The sequence below is a fragment of the Orcinus orca genome, chromosome 9 (assembly GCF_937001465.1).
Source record: "Orcinus orca chromosome 9, mOrcOrc1.1, whole genome shotgun sequence".
Taxonomy (NCBI): Eukaryota; Metazoa; Chordata; class Mammalia; order Artiodactyla; family Delphinidae; genus Orcinus; species Orcinus orca.
In genome coordinates this window covers 53322267-53341588 of record NC_064567.1, presented here as the reverse complement: position 1 = coordinate 53341588, position 19322 = coordinate 53322267, and positions in this window count along the sequence as shown.

Sequence of the window (19322 nt, the reverse complement as noted above, 5' to 3'; positions counted from 1 at the left end):
AGATTACTTGTGAGAAGAGTTTTGCTTTTGTTTTATTATATACTTAAATCCCCATTACTGTGAACTTCCCATTTATTTGTTTTGCTCATTTTTCAATTGGATTTTTAATCTTCTTTTTACTTTTTTGTATGTTTTTAATATTATCCAAATATTGTTCATATAGCAATTATATGTGCTGCTAATATTTTCCTCAAGTGTGTGATTGTTTTCGCTTTGTTTATGGTAAGTTTTTTCATGCTGACATATTTTATTTTGATGTAATCAATTTTATTCATGATTTTCATTATGATTTGCGTTATTTGTGACTTATTTTAGAAATTCTTCCGTATATTGAAATGATAAAATATGTTCTTTCTCCTGTATTTCTTTTAAAAGCTTAAAATTTTAGCTTTTCAAATTTGGATTATTAATCCATCTGGAATTTATATTTGTGTATGTTGTAAGCTCATTATAGTAGCTAGAGATTAAATGGAGAACAGACAGTAGTAAAGTAGGCTGGTGTCCTATGTGCCAGTGGTATAGAGTATTGGAGGAGAAGCAGATTGCAAATAAGTTGTGCTGCCTAGGACTGGTTGGCAAGGTTTGGGATATGTATTAGTTCACAAGGGCCACCACTGTGACCACAAACTGGGTGCCTTAACCAACAGAAATTCATTTCTCACAGTTCTGCAGGCTGGAAGCCCAAGATCAAGGTGTGGGCAGGTTTGGGCTCTTCTGAGACCTCTCTCCTTGGCTTGAAACTGGCTGTCCTTTCCCTGTGTCCTCACATGGTCCTTCCTCTATCTGTGCATACCCTTGGTGTCTCTTTGTGTATCCAAATTTCCTCCTCTTAAAAGGACACTAGTCAGATTGGATCAGGGCCCACCCTAATGGTCTATTTAACCTAATCACCTCTTTAAGGCCCTATCTCCAAATACAGTCACATTCTGAAGTACTGGGGGTTGGGCTTCAACATAGGAATTTGGAGTTTCAGCCCAGGACAGGATATATTGAGTTTGCTTTATTTTTAGGACAACTTGACATGTACATAGCTCCTGGAAAGCAGTCATGGTAGCTCTGGGATCTCAGAGAATGAAAGTGGAAGCTGTCAGGCCTCCGAAGGTCTAGGCCTGGAACTGACACAGTGCCACTTCTGCTTCATTTCATTGGTCAATGTGAATCACAGGGCCAGCACAAATTTTAGGGGAGCGGAAACAGATTCCACATACAAGCACAGAGAGAATTCTTGGTGGCCATGATTGCAGACTAAGAATGTGGTCACAGAGGTGAGAAGAGAACAGTGGGAGTTCACTCTCAGATTCCAAGGAAGAACAGTGATTTGACTTACTGTGTTTGGTGTCTCCTTTTCGCAGGCTGCAGGTTCGTAGTTCCCGTTGTTTTCGGTGTCTGCCCCCAGTGGCTAAGGTTGGTTCAGTAGGTTGTGTAGGCTTCCTGGTAGAGGGGTCTGGTGTCTGTGTTCTGGTGGGTGGGGCTGGATCTTGTCTTTCTGGTGGGCAGGACCACGTCCGGTGCTGTGTTTTGGGGTGTCTGTGACCTTACTATGATTTTAGGTAGCTCTCTGCTAATGGATGGGGTTGTGTTCCTGTCTTGCTAGTTGTTTGGCATAGGGTGTCCAGCACTGTAGCTTGCTGGTTGTTGGGTGGAGCTGGGTCTTAGCGTTGAGATGGAGATCTCTGGGAGAGCTTTCGCCGTTTGATATTATGTGGAGCTGGGAGGTCTCTGGTGGTCCCATGTCCTGAACTCGGCTCTCCCACCTCATAAGCTCAGGCCTGACACCCAGCTGGAGCACCAAGACCCTGTCAGCCACATGGCTTTTGGGAAGTCTGCGGTCTTCTGCCAGCGTTCAGTAGGTGTTCTGTAGGAATTGTTCCACGTGTAGATGTATTTTTGATGTATTTGTGGGGAGGAAGGTGATCTCCACATCTTACTCCTACGCCATCTTGAAGGTCTCCAGGACAGTGATTTGAGAGGCATATAATTCAAAGTTTTAAACATGGCAGAGTAATCAAACAGGATATGGAACAGAGGCAGTCCCTGGATTTGGCAGTCAGTAAGGACTTGGCAAACAATGAGATTTGGGAGATACAGAAGAGCATGGATTTGAATTTAAGGATTTAAATTCAATGGAAGTGGGGGGGAATAAAACAGTGAGCAGAGAACTACAACTGCACACACACAAGTACCTAGATCAAAGAGAGGAAATGGGAGACACAAAGAGACAGGCTTCTTTGAGTTGTGTGGAGGAAATGGAAACGGGAAAGGAGGTAATTATAGATGGTATCTCCATCGCAGGGGCACATATAAAATCTGCAAGATCCAGGCCCTGCCTTTCATTTAGGTTGTCATCTTTCAGACCTCTCTCCTATAGTGATGTGACTAGAATATGAGGTAAAGTCTGGCCTTATTTGGGGGAGATACTGAGGAGGGATTTCTCACTGAAGATTTCTTTCACTAAACAGCAGACAACTTCCAGAGAGAGCTTATGTTCTTGTGGTGTCTTTTGGTTGGGTAGATTGTTTTCAGATGGCACACACACCTCACGAAATCTGCCAGAAGAGTCTGTGGCGGGGATCATTAAATGGGTGTTCCTGGCCTGCTGTCCGTTTTTGTAAATAAAGTTTTATTGGAACACAGCCACAGTCATCTGTTTATGTATTGTTTGTGGCTTTCCTGCTGCACTGGCAGAGTTGAATAGTTGAGAAAGAGACCATATGACTCACAATGCCCAAAACATTTATTATCTAGCCCTTTTCAGGAAGAGTTTCCCAATCCTTGCTGTATGATACTGAGAACTTACTCTGAAGTGTTGGCATTTAGCAGGCAGCCAGGGCAGCCTAGGGTAATGGATTAGGAGGAAGTTTGGTAATTGACAAGCCACTGCTGAAGGTCATAGAGACCATGCTGGGGAAGGGGCATTATTCAGAAAAGTCAGGCTCAGGACAGTCCCCAAGAGGGTGGCCAGATTCAGCAAATAAAAATAACAGAGTACCTAGTTACATTTGAATATCAGATAAAAAAAAAAAAAAGGTGTTTGTTTTTTTTTTTGTATACATATATAATTTGGGGGACCTACTTCTTCTAAAAAAGCCTTGTTGTTTATCTGATATTAAATGTTGACTGGGGGTCCTGGGTTTTCTGTGTCTACCCTAGTCTCCAGGCATCAGAGTGGTGCTTAAGAGTAGACTCTGAACACAGACCGCCTAAGTTCAGATATTGGCTCCACCTCTTCCTGGCTGAGTGACTTTTGGTAGCACATTTAGCCCTGGATGGCCCAGTTTCCTCATCTGAAATATGAGAATAGTAACAGTTTTCACTTTAAAGGATTACATGGGGATTAAGTGAATTCACATATACAAAGCATCTAGAACAGTACCTGTCACAAGTCTTCTATATGTGTTTACTTTTATTAATTATGCAGCAGAATATATCAGGATGAGGAGAACTTTGAATCTTCCTGAATACAAATGCTGTGAAGGACTATATAAACAGAGGTGGTGCTCAGAGAGGCAAGTATCAAGTCAGAAACAGATTGACTTGTCTGGCATCCATTTAGAAGCAACTGACATGGACTGCAGTCTCTCCTTAGAGGGTGCATTTTTTTTTTTTTTTCCCCCCCGGTACGCGGGCCTCTCACTCTTGTGGCCTCTCGCACTGCAGAGCACAGGCTCCAGACGCGCACACCCAGCAGCCATGGCTTACGGGCCCAGCCGCTCCGCGGCATGTGGGATCTTCCCGGACTGGGGCACGAACCCACGTCCCCTGCATTGGCAGGCGGACTCTCAACCACTGCGCCACCAGGGAAGCCCGCATTTTTTTTTTTAATGCAATTGATCTAAGATGCAGAATCCCTTATTCTTAAAGTATCCTGGGATCCCAGAGTGACATCATCATTCCAAATCACTAAAGCAGACGTTATATATTTGTTGCATAACAAGAAATTGGGTGGGACACTTTTTTCTTAATCAGTAGATCTTAGGCAGCATTACCTTATCTTGGAATGGTCCCAGCTATTTACCATCATAGATCCTACTCCAAAAGAGACTATTTCTTAAATTCCTCAAAATGGAATGTGCTCTAGTAAAGTAAAAAGAGCAGTGGTCGTATCCCTGATTCAAATGATATCTCCTAACTAATGAGTTTTTACAATTACAGAACAGCTTCTATTTTATACTTACGACTGATTTTTCATAGTGCCTTTAAATCTAGGGCATAATGTGACAATTCAGAAAGTGATAGCAACATGGAAACTGAGGCTAAAGTCAGGTTTTGATCTTTGACAGATCAAAGTAGGTTTTAAAACTGAACTAGCCTTGTCAGGACACACTAAAGGTCTAGACCAAAAGTTCTTCTCCTGTGATGACAACTTACATTCTCTTGTAAGCTAAAGATTTAATTTATTTATTTATTTTTAATTTTTTAATTGAAATGTAGTTGATTTATAATGTTGTGTTAGTTTCTGGTGCACAGCAAAGTGATTCAGTTATACATACATATATATTTTTTCAGATTCTTTTCCCTTATAGGTTATTACAAAATATTGAGTAGAGTTCCCTGTACTGTGTAGTAGGTCCTTGTTGGTTATCTTTTTTCTATATAGTAGTGGGTATATGTTAATCCCAACCTTCTAATTTATCCCTCCCCCCACCCCTCTTTCCCCTTTGTAACCATAAGTTTGTTTTCTATGTCTGTGAGTCTCTTTCTGTTTTGGAAGTAAGTTCATTTGGGTCTTTTTATTCTTTTTTTTTTTAGATTCCACATATAAACAGTATCATATATTTGTCTGGCTTCATTTAGTATGATAATCTCTAGGTCTATCCATGTTGCTGCAAATGGGATTATTCCAAGATTTTATTTAAATTCATTTCAAAAATTACTGTTTTCTTTTTTACTAGTTCTTTGCCTTTAACCCCTGTTCATCTTTCTAACAGTGTTATTCACATAAACAGAGCTCATTGTACAATGTTGTTTGTATCCAAGCTTTTTCATTGTTTTAGTCTTAAATAGTCCTGTCTAGTGACCACGTGCTGGAAATAGAGGCACAAGCTTTCTCTTGGCACGGATTCCTTGTACATATGCAATATAAGGCTTTTATTTGTGTCCTGACAGTAACAGATGACTTATGGAAATACTGGGTGGTTGAGCAATAGATGCCCTGAATGAATGGTCCAAGAATAACACAGCACACTCTGAATTACAAAACATTTCAGAGTCATGATGATGAGGGAAAATAACTTACAATTATTTTCCGAATTCATTAAGAATTTTAAGTGATTAGGAGTTTAGATATATGTGCTATTGAGTCAGTACCAACAAATTATCTATCTATCTATCTTAGGAGGAGAAATGTTATGGGAGGAAAAGCTAATGGATAAATATGAAAAATATTGTAGGGAATGCAAAATTGTGCAAAGATGTAATATGTCTCTAAGCCAACACAATTTGGTTTGATACATGATCCTTTTGTTTTATAGTTTTAAAATGCATCTCACAGCCCAAACCATTCTTTACTCTTCTCCTTGGGGAAATATGCAGAGACAGGCAGTTCCACACAGGTCTGCCCCACTGGAAGGTTTTTATTTCAATGCTATCAACTTCTATTCTCTGCAATCATTTTTCTTTTATTCTCAGTATCCATTGTTTCCAGTAATTCACTTGAGCGATCTGAGCACCGCTGAGAACAACTGTGAGAAATCTCTCTGCCTGCCGACTTTGTTGAGAGTGAATTTTGAGAGGGAGGTTATTTCCGAGTCTATGGACAATAAATAAATGGACTGAAATGAAATTATCATTATCTCACACAATCACCTTGATAAGAAAATACAATTTTATTTTTTTGCTGTACAGAAATGCCCTTAAATCATATCTGGTAACCTTGATCCCCAGTATTATGTGTGATAATGGTGTTTACTATTTTCCAGTAGGGAGGAAGCCAAGGAGGCGTCAGGGCAAGCTCTCACCTCCCCTTACTCATAGCGCAACTTCTCCTTGGTCATCTCTCCTGTGATGACCTCAATTTTAATTTCTTTATCAGTGGCTATTCTATTGTATAAGGTAATGCATTCAGTATAACATGTGAATAAGTTCACAGGGAAAAGAAAACCCCACTGAGTTATAAGGTTAATCTGGTTGTTTAAGCAGTTTTACCTGAAACGTACTCATGATATCTCTCTGATTGTTATTGTCATCATCATAATCTTCATCATCGTAATTCTCACCATTATCGTTGATTTTATTAATTTTAAAGCCCTAACTATATGATATCACAGTTACAGATTTACCTAATTCAGTCACCTTAAATAAGTCAATCTGTTTTTTAAAATTAATAAAGGCGATCAGGTCCGTCTGATTGTTCAGAAATAGACAGTCTACTGATGCCTTGCCATTATTAGGCTGATTGGAGTGCTGGTCAGTTGCTTTCAGCTGACCAACTCCCACATAACTGTGAAGCTTCATAATCTGCACCTTTTTTGCATCAGCTGTGTGTATATAGAATAGATAACAGGTCTCTGTGCTCTTGAGGTTGGAAGGGATTCTCTATGTTACGTAGTAGTCTTTCACTTAATAGTTGTAGTGAGGGTGGCTTTGTCTCATGGAAGTTCCCAATGTACCGCCTAGTCTAGTATTGTTATATCTGTTCATCTATTGAGGGAGCAGTTCCTTGGGTGTAAATAATTCATTTCACCAAGTTCTTCTGTTTTGACAAATTAGAAGTAAATTCTTACTGGCGTGAGGTGATACCTCACTGTAGTTTTGATTTGCATTGCTCTAATGATTAATGATGTTGAGCATTCTTTCATGTGTTTGTTGGCAGTCTGTATATCTTCTTTGGAGAAATGTCTATTTAGGTCTTCTGCCCATTTTTGGATTGGGTTGTTTGTTTTCTTGTTATTGAGCTGCATGAGCTGCTTGTAAATTTTGGAGATTAATCCTTTGTCGGTTGCTTCATTTGCAAATATTTTCTCCCATTCTGAGGGTTGTCTTTTGGTCTTGTTTATGGTTTCCTTTGCTGTGCAAAAGCTTTGAAGTTTCATTAGGTCCCATTTGTTTATTCTTGTTTTTATTTCCATTTCTCTAGGAGGTGGGGCAAAAAGAATCTTGCTGTGATTTATGTCATAGAGTGTTCTGCCTATGTTTTCCTCTAAGTGTTTTATTGCACTGTTGGTGGGAATGTAAATTGATATAGCCACTATGGAGAACAGTACAGAGGTGCCTTAAAAAAGTAAAAATAGAACTACCATATGACCCAGCAATTCCACTACTGGGCATATACCCTGAGAAAACCATAATTCAAAAAGAGCCATGTACCACAGTGTTCATTGCAGCTCTATTTACAATAGCCAGGACATGGAAGCCACCTAAGTGTCCATCGACAGATGAATGGATAAAGAAGATGTGGCACATACATACAATAGAATATTACTCACCATAAAAAGAAACGAAATTGAGTTATTTGTAGTGAGGTGGATGGACCTAGATTCTGTCATACAGAGTGAAGTAAGTCAGAAAGAGAAAAACAAATACTGTATGCTAACACATATATATGGAATCTAAAAAAACAAAAAGGGTTATGAAGAACCTAGGGGCAGAACAGGAATAAAGATGCAGACGTAGAGAATGGACTTGAGGACACTGGGAGGGGGAAGGGTAAGCTGGGACGAAGTGAGAGGGTGGCATGGACTTACATATATACTACCAAATGTAAAATAGGTAGCTAGTGGAAAGCAGCCACGTAACACAGGGAGATCAGCTCAGTGCTTTGTGACCACCTAGAGGGGAGGGATAGGGAGGGTGGGAGGGAGATGCAGGAGGGAGGAGATATGGGGATATATGTATAGGTGATTCACTTTGTTATAAAGCAGAAACTAACACACCATTGTAAAGCAATTATACTCCAGTAAAGATGTTAAAAAAAAAAAAAATTCTTGCCATGCAAGTTTTTCAAATACAACTATTGATTTCCAATTTGTTTGATCTTAGTGCAAGTGGAGAAAAAGTGCATGATTAGATCAGTGTGATTGAAAGGAATCAAGTATTATAATAGGCATATTTATTAGCTCTTCCTCTGTGACAGATCGTAAGTTATTTATAGATATAATTGCTGTCAACTTTTAACAACTCTATTCACTATTTTTCCTATTATATAGAAGATTTTGCTGAGACAGAGAGCCCCAAGGTACAAAGCTAAAAAGTAGTAAAGCCAAAAACTGAACTTGGCTTGTCTTGTTTCATAGTTTATGCTCATGCACATTCCACTACACCCATTTCTACCCTTTCCCTTTAAAAAATACCTGCTCAAATGCAATGAGATTTTTGCCTCATTGTAAGAAGAAATTTACATTTGTGTCTTGCTTATAACTGCAGCATTAAAAAGTTCTGGGATTTGCATGAGGTGGATGATGCAAAGGGAAATATTAACAGAGGAGAATTTACTGCCTCCCTTTTACTTTATAGAGTCTTTCCTGAAGAAAATCGGAAAAGAAAGTAATTAAGCCAGAGTTTTCTTTGAGGAAGAAAAAAATGATAAATATGTAACAAGGGTTGGGGGGTGAACAGGAGACTCCAGAGGCAGCCAAGGTATGTGAGACAAAGGAAAGGGGAAGGAGGGTTTTTAAGTTTTCTACTTTATTTCCATTATGAATGTGGTCTTATTTTTAGCATTTCCTTGAGAGTAATGTCAAGAAAACTTTTAACTGATTTAACTGGTTTTTAATTATTTCTAGGGACCAGACTGAGGTTTCTTGGGATGTAATTGACCCTAAAGTTATAAAAGGAAGGCCTAACTAACATGGTTGACAAATCTTTTGCAATATTACTATGACTGCTAAAAATAAATATAATCGCCACAGCTTTTTGTCTAAAATTTCGTTTAGCTCATATTTTAGCATGACTTTATCTAGTCTTCACAAAAACCATGTATTGTTAGTATGATTCCATTTCACCAGTTCCCTTTTTCAGACTGGTACATCCAATAACTGCTGTAGTTAGTTGCAGCATTATTAATTATTGATGTCAAAATGGAAAACATGGATGCCACTACTGGTGTAAAAATAGTAATAGCTGCCTTTTTCTCTTTTTAAATGCTTTTTGTAACTAGGCATGCTCCAGGCAAACTCTTTTTTTAAATACTATAGTATTCATTTGTGCAACTAGCACTCTTAGAAACATTTTCTACGTATGTCTCTGTAGAGTGTGTATCATGCAGCCCAGAGTGGTGAACATAGTACTTCACAGAAATAACACTACACTGATTCATTTCCACAACTAACACTTAGAAACATCTTTTACACAGTTGTCCTTGGAAAGTGTATAGCATGCCAGGCTAACTTCAATAAAAAATTATCCGTGATTTTTCAACTACTCTGTAAGGCCAATATAATTATTGTCATTATGTCCTTGAGGAAATTGACACACAGGGAGGTTAAATGTCTCACGTAAAACAAATGCTTCATCCCGAAAGAACAACTGAAAATCCTGGACATTATGTATCAAGCATTGTAAGAAGACTGTAAAGTGGAAAGAAGGCAGCAGACCCCAGAACCACCAGGGTGGCAAGGCTTACGGGTTTCTTGTTGGCTCGTATATCTCAGACTTTCAGTGAACATATAGGCAACTGGTAAATGACAACAGGCACAGACAAAAATAGTCCAATAAAAGCCTGTGCTTTCAGGTTAGAGGACCAAGAAAGGGGCAGCCTTTAAGACAGGAAAATTTTAGACCACAGCCACTCAGCTATATCCAGACACCATAAGAAACATACACACACACACACACACACACACACACACACACACACACAATGGCCCCATCCCCCACCCATGCCAGCGAAGGCACACACACACACACACACACACACACACACACACACAATGGCCCCATCCCCCACCCATGCCAGCGAAGGCACACACACACACACACACACACACACACACACACACACACACACACACACAATGGCCCCATCCCCCACCCATGCCAGCGAAGGCCAAGTGAGAAGTCTAGACTTCAACCCTTGCCCAGCTGTAATGGGTGCTTCCATCTCCCTGTCAGCGTGGTCTCAGAGAATGCTGAGTGAAAGACTTTTATCCCCACCTGGTAAGGAAGAAGCACCTTTCCATCTCCCTAATGGGGTGGTGTGAGGGGAGGCCCAGTGGAAAGTCAGGACTTTGACCACCACACAGCCATAACAAGGCCATCCTCCACCCCCATGGTGTCAATGAAGGCTATACAGGGAGCAATAACAAGGCACCCCAAACTATTTCAGCCAGGGAGGTCAGTGGCTACCTTGTGGGGAGCCAGAACTGCCATGCCCACCCAGTAGTAATGAAGAATTCCCCCCTTGAGTGTCAACAGAGGCCAAATGGGGAACCTGGACTTCTACTCCACTAGGCAGTGATGAAGAGGTGCCCCATGTACCCTAGATGATTTCTACTGTGTTGCATCTTCAACTCTTTGACTTTTAAACTTAGGAGTTGCAGTATGGTATGTGCCATAAGTCTTAAGCAGTGCTCTTTAAGTCAGGGTATATTCTCCCTGGAGTATGTAAAGAATGATTTAGTGGGATGTAGAATTAAAATGTTAGAACTTGTATTAATATTTGGTTATCTCATCAAATGTCTGTTGTTTATATTTAATTAATCAACAGTATGCAGTAGTATCTGTGTAGCTTTAGTATATAAACACACATATATTGGGGAGATATGCTCAGTTTTTTACTGACTGGATACATCATGCTAATGTTTGGAGACGACTGTTTTAAACCACTAACATGTAAAAGCTTTTCTGACCTAAGGATTGAGCCCTGTAAAAATGGGTTGGTCTCTGGGCTTGGAACAGGTACTCAGAAGAATGAGAAGGGCATGGCCAAAAGGATTTGGAAGGTTCAGGAGACAAATACGGTTTTGCCTATGATCAGTCTGATTGGACACAGGGACATACCTAGGCGATCACTTACTCTGTTATCTAATGACGTAGTTCTGACCTGACTTTAAAATGTAATTATTTTAAGCCTCAGGTAAAGGAAGAAGAGCAATGCAGCATGTTAAGTGGGGTATGTGCAAAGTGCTGGAATTGCCTATCCCATGTGAAGTCAGTTGGGCTGAGGTGTGTTAATGGAGCAGGGCATGGACAGGGTTTGCTATACCTCTAACCGGGCATCTAACAGGATATGATGTAGGCTGTAACAGTGCTTCTAAAACTCTGATAATTGGATTAATTCAATCAATATGTAATGTCTTTAAACCCCAAGGGGATCACACATGAATGACATTTAATCAGTGATATTACCACATCTAAAGAAAGAATGATTCCAGTGAAAAAAAGTGGAAAGCCTGGAAAATTGAGATTCAGAAAGTGAAGATCTGCCTAATGTCCTAGTGAGTACTGCTCCACTAAAGGAAGACTCTAGATTTGGGAGATGAAAACAAACTTGTTAATTGAACTTCACTAGAAATGAAATGTAATGCTATTACTATCAACACCTCATTGCCCTGGATCTTTTATTTCATATTTACCAAGCAAACTTCTGCTGAAAAGATGTGGGTTCCCAATAATCATGCTAAAAACAGCTCAAAGTAGTTCATTATTACTATGCGCCAGACACGGTTCTGGGTGCTTTATATGTATTAGTTCATTTAATTCTTATAACAACACTCTGAAGTGGAAGTCATTATTATTAGCCGCATTGTACAAATGAAAGAACTTGATTCCACAGAGACTAAGAAACTTGCTCAAAACCAAATTGTTAGTAAACGACAGAGCTGGGATTCACACTGGGCCAGTCACAACTCAAAGTCTGAGATCTTAATCATTCTGAAACGCTGCCTTGTTGAATCTGGGACAAGAGAAGCCTTAGAAGGAGGGTAGGTACTAAATCACTGGAATAACGTGACTGCTGTTTTATATTAATGAAGGTCATTGAGGTATAATGGTAAGAAGTACATAGATCAGTCTCGTGCATAGTCAGTTAGCAGGACTTCATTACAGAAAGACTAATCTCTCTACGTTACTAAGAGCTTTTGGTCTTTGGACTTGAAATCATGACTGCTGGCTCTAGAACTGTAGGGACTGTAAGGGGATTACATTTACAAGAACTCAAAGTTACTTTTAAAAATAATCATGTTATTAATAGAGTAATATTGTAAAGATCAATTGAGGGTTTTTGTTTTGTCCTGTGAATCGAAAACAATAAAATAGTTATTTTACCAGCAAAATGGGTTTATTCAGGAGTAGCGAAAAATTGCAGTTTGGGACATGCAACTATGGTGAACCTCATACAAGTCTGGTAAAAACAAAGGAGAGGAAATGCTTTTATAGAAGAAAAGGGGTAGGTGGGTGGGGCTGTTATAATCAAAAAGTCCATAGGTGGAAACTGGGAGTTTGAAGTATGGTGGCTGTGCATTTGCTGAGTTGTGGCAGTTCTTACTGGCTGAGCTGTTGCCAGGCAAGAGGATCTTTCTTCCTCCTGCCGGTGATACTAACGTAGGTCACTTCCTCCCAGAGATGCTAGGTATGTCTCTTCCTGTTTGGGTCTGTATTAACTTAGGGTGGTACATGATGAGGGCTTCCCCTTCTGGCCTCCTGACTCCATTTTAGTGAGGTTTCTCTCTAGCAACTTTCACAGTCCATTTGTAGGACTCAGAAGTGTTTTAAAAAGTAAAGTTGATTATTTGGTAAACTCGCAGTTGTGTTGGGAAATTAGTCCCGAGAGTTGGCTTGTGTCAATTACTACAGGCAGGAACAGCTGCTAAGCTATTGTTTTCTTGGCATTTACAAAAATAGCTTTCAAGTTGTTGTTGTAGTTTTAAAAGTAATACATTTTCTCTGTATTCTCTTCTCTCTCCAAAACCCATCTCAAGTGATCCTAGCACCATGGGCCATGGTGATGTTCTCTTGTAGCCCTTTAGCTTCTTTCTGGCTGAGATGATCACCTAGAGAATTGGGATCAACCACAGGCACATCCATTAAACAGCTAAATCCAACTCATCATGGCTGTAACCTCACTAGCTCACCTCACTCCCCCAGGCCTAGGCCTCTAATTCTCTCCCATTTCTCACTTACCTAGAATGTTCTCACAATGAACAGAGCTCAGTCCAACCAACTTTCCTTGATACTCTGTCTTGCTTACCTATTTTTAATCATTTCTTGCCTGCCTACCCTGGTAATTTGACCTTCACCTTCGTATGCTGCCTTTTCTCATTAATCAGACCAAGGAAGTTGCTTTCCGAGTTCTGGTTACTTCCACTGATTGCTTTCTGAGCACCAAAAATGACTTCTTTCCTCCCCCTTTTGTTATAAAAGGATTTTCTACTGCCTTCCTGTACCCAACTCAGTAAACATAGCAGAATTTTTTGAAAGAATGAAGGAAGAAAGATGGAAGGAAAGAAGATGGACAAAAGGGAAGGAGAGAGGGAGGGATGGGGGGGGAGACATCACTCATTTTTGATACCTTATCAAAAATTCAGCTGCTTCTCAAATATTTCTTCCTATCTCTTCTCAATATAGTGAAAGGCCGTTTACTAATGCCTACCAAAGAGAATAGAAATAATTCAATGAATAATTCTTTGTTTAGTTTTCTAATTGATTTTTATTGATGGATAATTGTAAGACCTAATGTGTTGATTTTAGGTATATATTGTCTTTGGAAGTATTGATCATATTTATTATATGTCAGCACTCTGAGAAAATAGAATATAATCATAGAAACTAAAACATTTATATATAGACAATAGGGGCTTAAAGTAGCAGTAACACCTTAGTTAAAGTAGATGGTAATCCCCTATGTTCAAAGTTATCCTGACTGTAATTTATGAATTAGCTATTTGGTTTCTTTTGTTGGGTCATGATTTTATATTAAAGTGGAGAAATAAAGGTAGAATGACATGGTCATACAGTATCATCATCTTCAGAAGCTTGAGACAGTTTAGGATAACATAAGCTTCATCCTCACACCTTTTACATGAGGATGGGTAGAACTAATTTTATTCTCTTTTCTAGAAATGAAGAAATTAAAATAGGAATTTTCTGTGAATTCACAAAATCTGAATACCACTTTTAGGAATTGTTCTTCTTTAGAATACATTTCTCATCATTAAAGTTGCCATGATTTGAAAGTCCAAATGTGGCAAGAAGTAGCATGTTTAGTCAGAGAAAATTTATTCAGGTATATATGATGGCAAATGCAAAGGAGTCAAGTTTATAGCAACTGAGTGTATAAAAGGTAAGGTTGCTGAAAGATTTTCTACATTCAAATGTCAGCTCTAGGATTCACTGAAACATAAATAAGTCTTCAAAGTTTGCTCCCTTCCCTTGTACCCTCTTGACTTTCCAGGGACTTCTAAAGTGATGTTGAGCCCAGATCTACCTTCTCAGAGCAGCACTCTTATCCAGAAAATGGCTATCCCCATTCTTTCCCTTAAATAGGCAAAAATCCTTATTTATTCCAAATGTCGCTGCTAAGGGCTAGTGGTCCCACTGGAAATTTTCTGATAAATTTATGTGGAGTTTATTTCATGTGATATATATCTTCTTATAAGGAACAAGTTCTTAAACACAGATGATGCACTCTCTAATGCTGAAATGGCAGGTATCTGTAGCAGATTGATAGGGGGAAATTAGGGATGTTAGAGCTTTGGGGGATTTTAAGTCAAATAACCTCATTGGACCTCCTGTACATGCTTCCTAAACTTGGACCTACTGAAGCTTTGTGTACGAGTTCTAGAAAGTGATGCTCTGCTGAATCATATTCAGGGCTGTGGTACATTATTACATTAATAAGTACAAATGAGTAACACCTCCTCTTATCCATGTCCCTGTCTAGTTCTCTTCCACAATCACTATGGGCTTGGTCATATGACTTGATAAGACCAATGGGTCATTAGCAAATATGAACTCAAGTAAAGGCTTGTTCTTTTTTGCGAGAATACACATTCCTTTTATTTTTTTAAGATTTTTATTGGAGTGTAGTTGCTTTACAATGTTGTGTTAGTTTCTGCTGTACAGCAAAGTGAATCAGTTATATGTATACATATGTCCCCTCTTTTTTAGATTTCCTTCCATTTAGGTCACTTCAGAGAATTAAGTAGAGTTCCCTGTGCTATACAGTAGGTTCTCATTAGTTACCTATTTTATACGTAGTATCAATAGTGTATATATGTCAATCCCAATCTCCCAATTCATCCCCCTTACCCCGTCCATATCCATAAGTTTGTTCTCTACATCTGTGTCTCTATTTCTGCTTTGCAAATAAGTTCATCTGTACCATTTTTCTAGGTTCCACATGTAAGTGATGTTATGTGATATTTGTTTTTCTCTTTCTGACTTATGTCACTCTGTATGACAGTCTCTGGGTCTGTCCACATCTCTGCACATGGCACTATTTCGTTCCTTTTTATGACTGAGTAATACCCAGAGAAAACCATAATTCAAAAAGATACATGCACCCCAGTGTTTATTGCAGTACTATTTACAATAGCCAGGACATGGAAGCAACCTAAATGTCCATCAACAGAGGAATGGATAAAGAAGATGTGGTACATATATACAGTGGAATATTACTCAGTAAAGGCTTGTTCATACACACTTTGGTTTCACCCTCGAACCCCAGGATGCCTAAGATAGCCTGCCTTATAAGGAAGGTAGAGGAAAACCAAGGCACTCTGACTGACAGTATCAGCCAACTGCTGTGGCCACTGGGGTCAGCCAGCCCCCAGCTGACCTGCTAATTGACTACGTCTGCATAAGTGAGTCAAGTCAACCTAACAGGCAGCAAAGACAACCTCCCCAGTGAAGCTCTGCCTAAGTTGCCAACCCAAACAGCTGTAAGCAGATAAATGATGGTTCTTGTTTTTAGCCACTGTTTTGGAATGGTTTGTTTTTCAGCTCTAGATAACCAAGCAATGTCTGCTAAAAAGTGTGTTGGTAATTTACTAAAAACTCGGTAAGTTTTTGTCATTATCCATAGCATGATATTGGGTAAATTATATACTCTGAGACTCAATTGGCTAATAGGTAAAATAGGAATAATATTAGTGTCTTTCTGTTTACATTTCTTTAAATTACATAGGTCATTTAGTTGTCCTTTTTCCAGTTGCAGAGACAGAGATTTGTGGGGTTAAATGACTTTATCAAAGTCACAAAAAATACTAGTTGGCAGAAATTAAATTAGCTCTCCTTTATATGAGTAATAAACACTTTAGTTTTAAATGCTATGGGATGAGATAAGAGGAGGAGAAGTCACATTAAAAAAAAAAAGCAAAACCATAAAATACCCAGGATTAAACTTGACAACAAAGAAATAAGACTAATAACAGGATTTATCAGAGGATGTAAAATGAGACTGGCATAAATAGAGAGGCCTGCCAGGTTCCTGGGAAGACATGATATTCTTAAGGTGCCAGATACGTCCAAATCCATACATTTAATTTCAGTCGACACTCTATTTTGTTGTTCTTAGAAACTGAAAAGCTGATAGTAGTGCTGTTCATCTGAAAGAATAATGTATGAAAATGGCCAAGAACTGTAGTTAGAAAACAGAAAAAGAAATTTGTGGGAAAGATAAAAACATTGGTGAAATAGACTGTGAAGCAGTTGTAATTGAAATAGTATGGTTCTGGCATCCTCACTCTTAGGTAACGTTCTTGCATCCTATTTCATTGAGAAAAATGGAAGCAATTAGAAGAGAATTTCCATATGCTCTCACCACTACATGTGTCAACCTGTCTACATCTGTATCCAGATTCTTTGTCTCCTCTAGTATCATTATTGATAAACAGTTCATGTTCTTGTCCAATACCAACCCCTTTATTTTACAAACTGTATCTCCTTTTGCCTGTTAGACTTCGTTTTAATAATTATCTGTTGGGCTTCCCTGGTGGCGCAGTGGTTGAGAGTCCGCTTGCCGATGCAGGGGACACGGGTTCGTGCCCCGGTCCAGGAGGATCCCACATGCCGCGGAGCGGCTGGGCCCGTGAGCCATGGCCGCTGAGCCTGCGCATCCGGAGCCTGTGCTCCGCAACGGGAGGGGCCGCGGCAGTGAGAGGCCCGCGTACCGCAAAAAATAATAATAATAATAATTATTATTATCTCTTCTCTCTCTTGCATCACCTTGCCCTGCTCCCCTGGATTATCTACCAGTGTACAGTTATGCTGTTATTTTTCTTGGTTTGAAAAAAGGAAAAAAAAGAAGTCTCGCTTGACTCCTTATCTTCTTCAAGTTTCTGCACCATTTTTCTTCCAGCCAAACACCTTTAAAGAAGTTTCTGTAATCACTCGTTCCACTTCTCTTCTCATGCTCTGGAAATCATTGCAGTCTTTGGTACAGTCATCTCACTCAAACTTCAAACTTACCTGTCCATCCATCTGTTCAATATACTTAGGCATCTCAAACTTAACAAGCTCAAACCTAAGCTCCTGAATCTTGCCACCCCAAAATATTCGTCTCGCAGTCCTCTCCATTTAAAAAAATGGCAACAACATTCTTCTAGCTGCGTAAACCCAATACTGTGATGTTATCCTCTGTGTTCTTCATGCCTCATAACAGCAAATCCTGTTAATTCTAGTTTGCAAACATTTTTAGAAACTCTTCCATCACTATCACTATCACTATCATTCAAATGATCATTTTTCCTCTCCTGGCTTATTGCCATAAGCTCTTAACTTATCTTCCTTCTTAAGCCTTCCATACTACTTCCATGTAGTTTAGTTTAAACTACAGCTAAATTAAAATACCCACACTAAAGAGGTCCTCTAATAATCAATATGGCTAATGTCATCTTTCTTGAGGAAGTTGTAGCAGATGTGGGTTCAAACTCAGATTCAACCATTTAGTGTCAGTACGACTATAGGTAAATCATGAAAATTTTTAGCCCTTGCTCCTTTTTTAATGAAATGTGTGTGTCATTTGCTCCCTCTACCCCATAGAGATTTTGAGAGGATTGAACAAATACAGAGCACATCTGTGTATGTGAAGTTTGTAAAGCACTACCCAAATACAAAGTGATAATAATAAAGTGATAGTCTAATTACTATGACAACGGGATAAATGATTGTTCACTGTATAATATTTCTTCAAGTGTCATAAAATATTAACAACAATTTTAAGTTAATAGAAACCATGCTGTAATAACCACTTCATAGAATCTACTGCACAAAATGAATGGGAGGATGGCGTGAAGAGTGTAGCACAGCCACTTTAGGTGGGTTTGTAAAGATTTATTAAGCCCAAGGAGCAATCTGCAGTATAGTAAATTGGCATTTGAGAGGTGTCACAAATAATAATGTAATACATCTTGCACTACAATGCACAGGTGTCCAAAGGCTATTACAATCTAAGCATTGCACTAAAATTGTATGAAGTTAATAGCATGGCTGCTGTGAGAAGGGTACTCAGAAAAGAGCTTTTAAAAAAAATCTATTTAGTATAATTACTGCTACCTTCAGTTCAATAAAACCACAGCAACTCAAGAAATTAAATTCTCTGCTTCCAATTCAGCCACTATTCTTTAAGTAATAACTGCAGGATAAAATAATTGTGTATCAGAAGGACGTCTGAAACTTTAGGCTTACTAGATTCAACCCATGTGTAAGGGATTGTTGAAACCTAACTGAGGATCTAGGAGATATTGGGCCTCTCAATATCAGGCTACTTTTAGAAGGAGTTAAATGAGCCCTTTCTAGTAAGAACTTTGGTATGAGATTCTTTTATTTTTGGAATATCTTTTGGATCTATTGCAAAGGCATAGTGTATTTGATGCATCCCTTTTATAGACTGTATCCTTGTTTCAGTTCTTGAGTCAAATTTCTCGATTTTGTTCAACTGATTACAGTTGAATTATTTAGTCGAAACTCCCCGCAAATACAGGTTTAGTTCTGAACACAAAGGAAAGAATAAAGCTATAATGCTTTTTCTATGCTATACTCAGTTAAATCCAGCATTATATCTTCTGCCTAATGAAAAAAGGTATTTTATAACTTTAAAAATGTTACTCAGATATTGGGATAGAAAACTAATTTTATGGGCAGAAGTTAAGGGAGCCAGCCTACATTAAAGACGATAAAAGGGCTTCATAATTGTCATGCCTATAAACCATTTTTAACACCAGTTTCTATACCTGCTAGGAATTATGCTAGGGGTTGGAGCCACAGGATGAGCAGGAGAGAGACAGTCCCAGATGTGCTGTTTTTATATAATGTTCAGATGTATGGCCTCCTATTTTCTGAGATTTCCAGACTCTATTTCCCTCCCCTATTTCTTTTGGACATTCTCTTTTCTTCATGCGTACTTTTGAGGTCGTGCTCCATTTGAATTTTATTTCAGGCTGACTCTC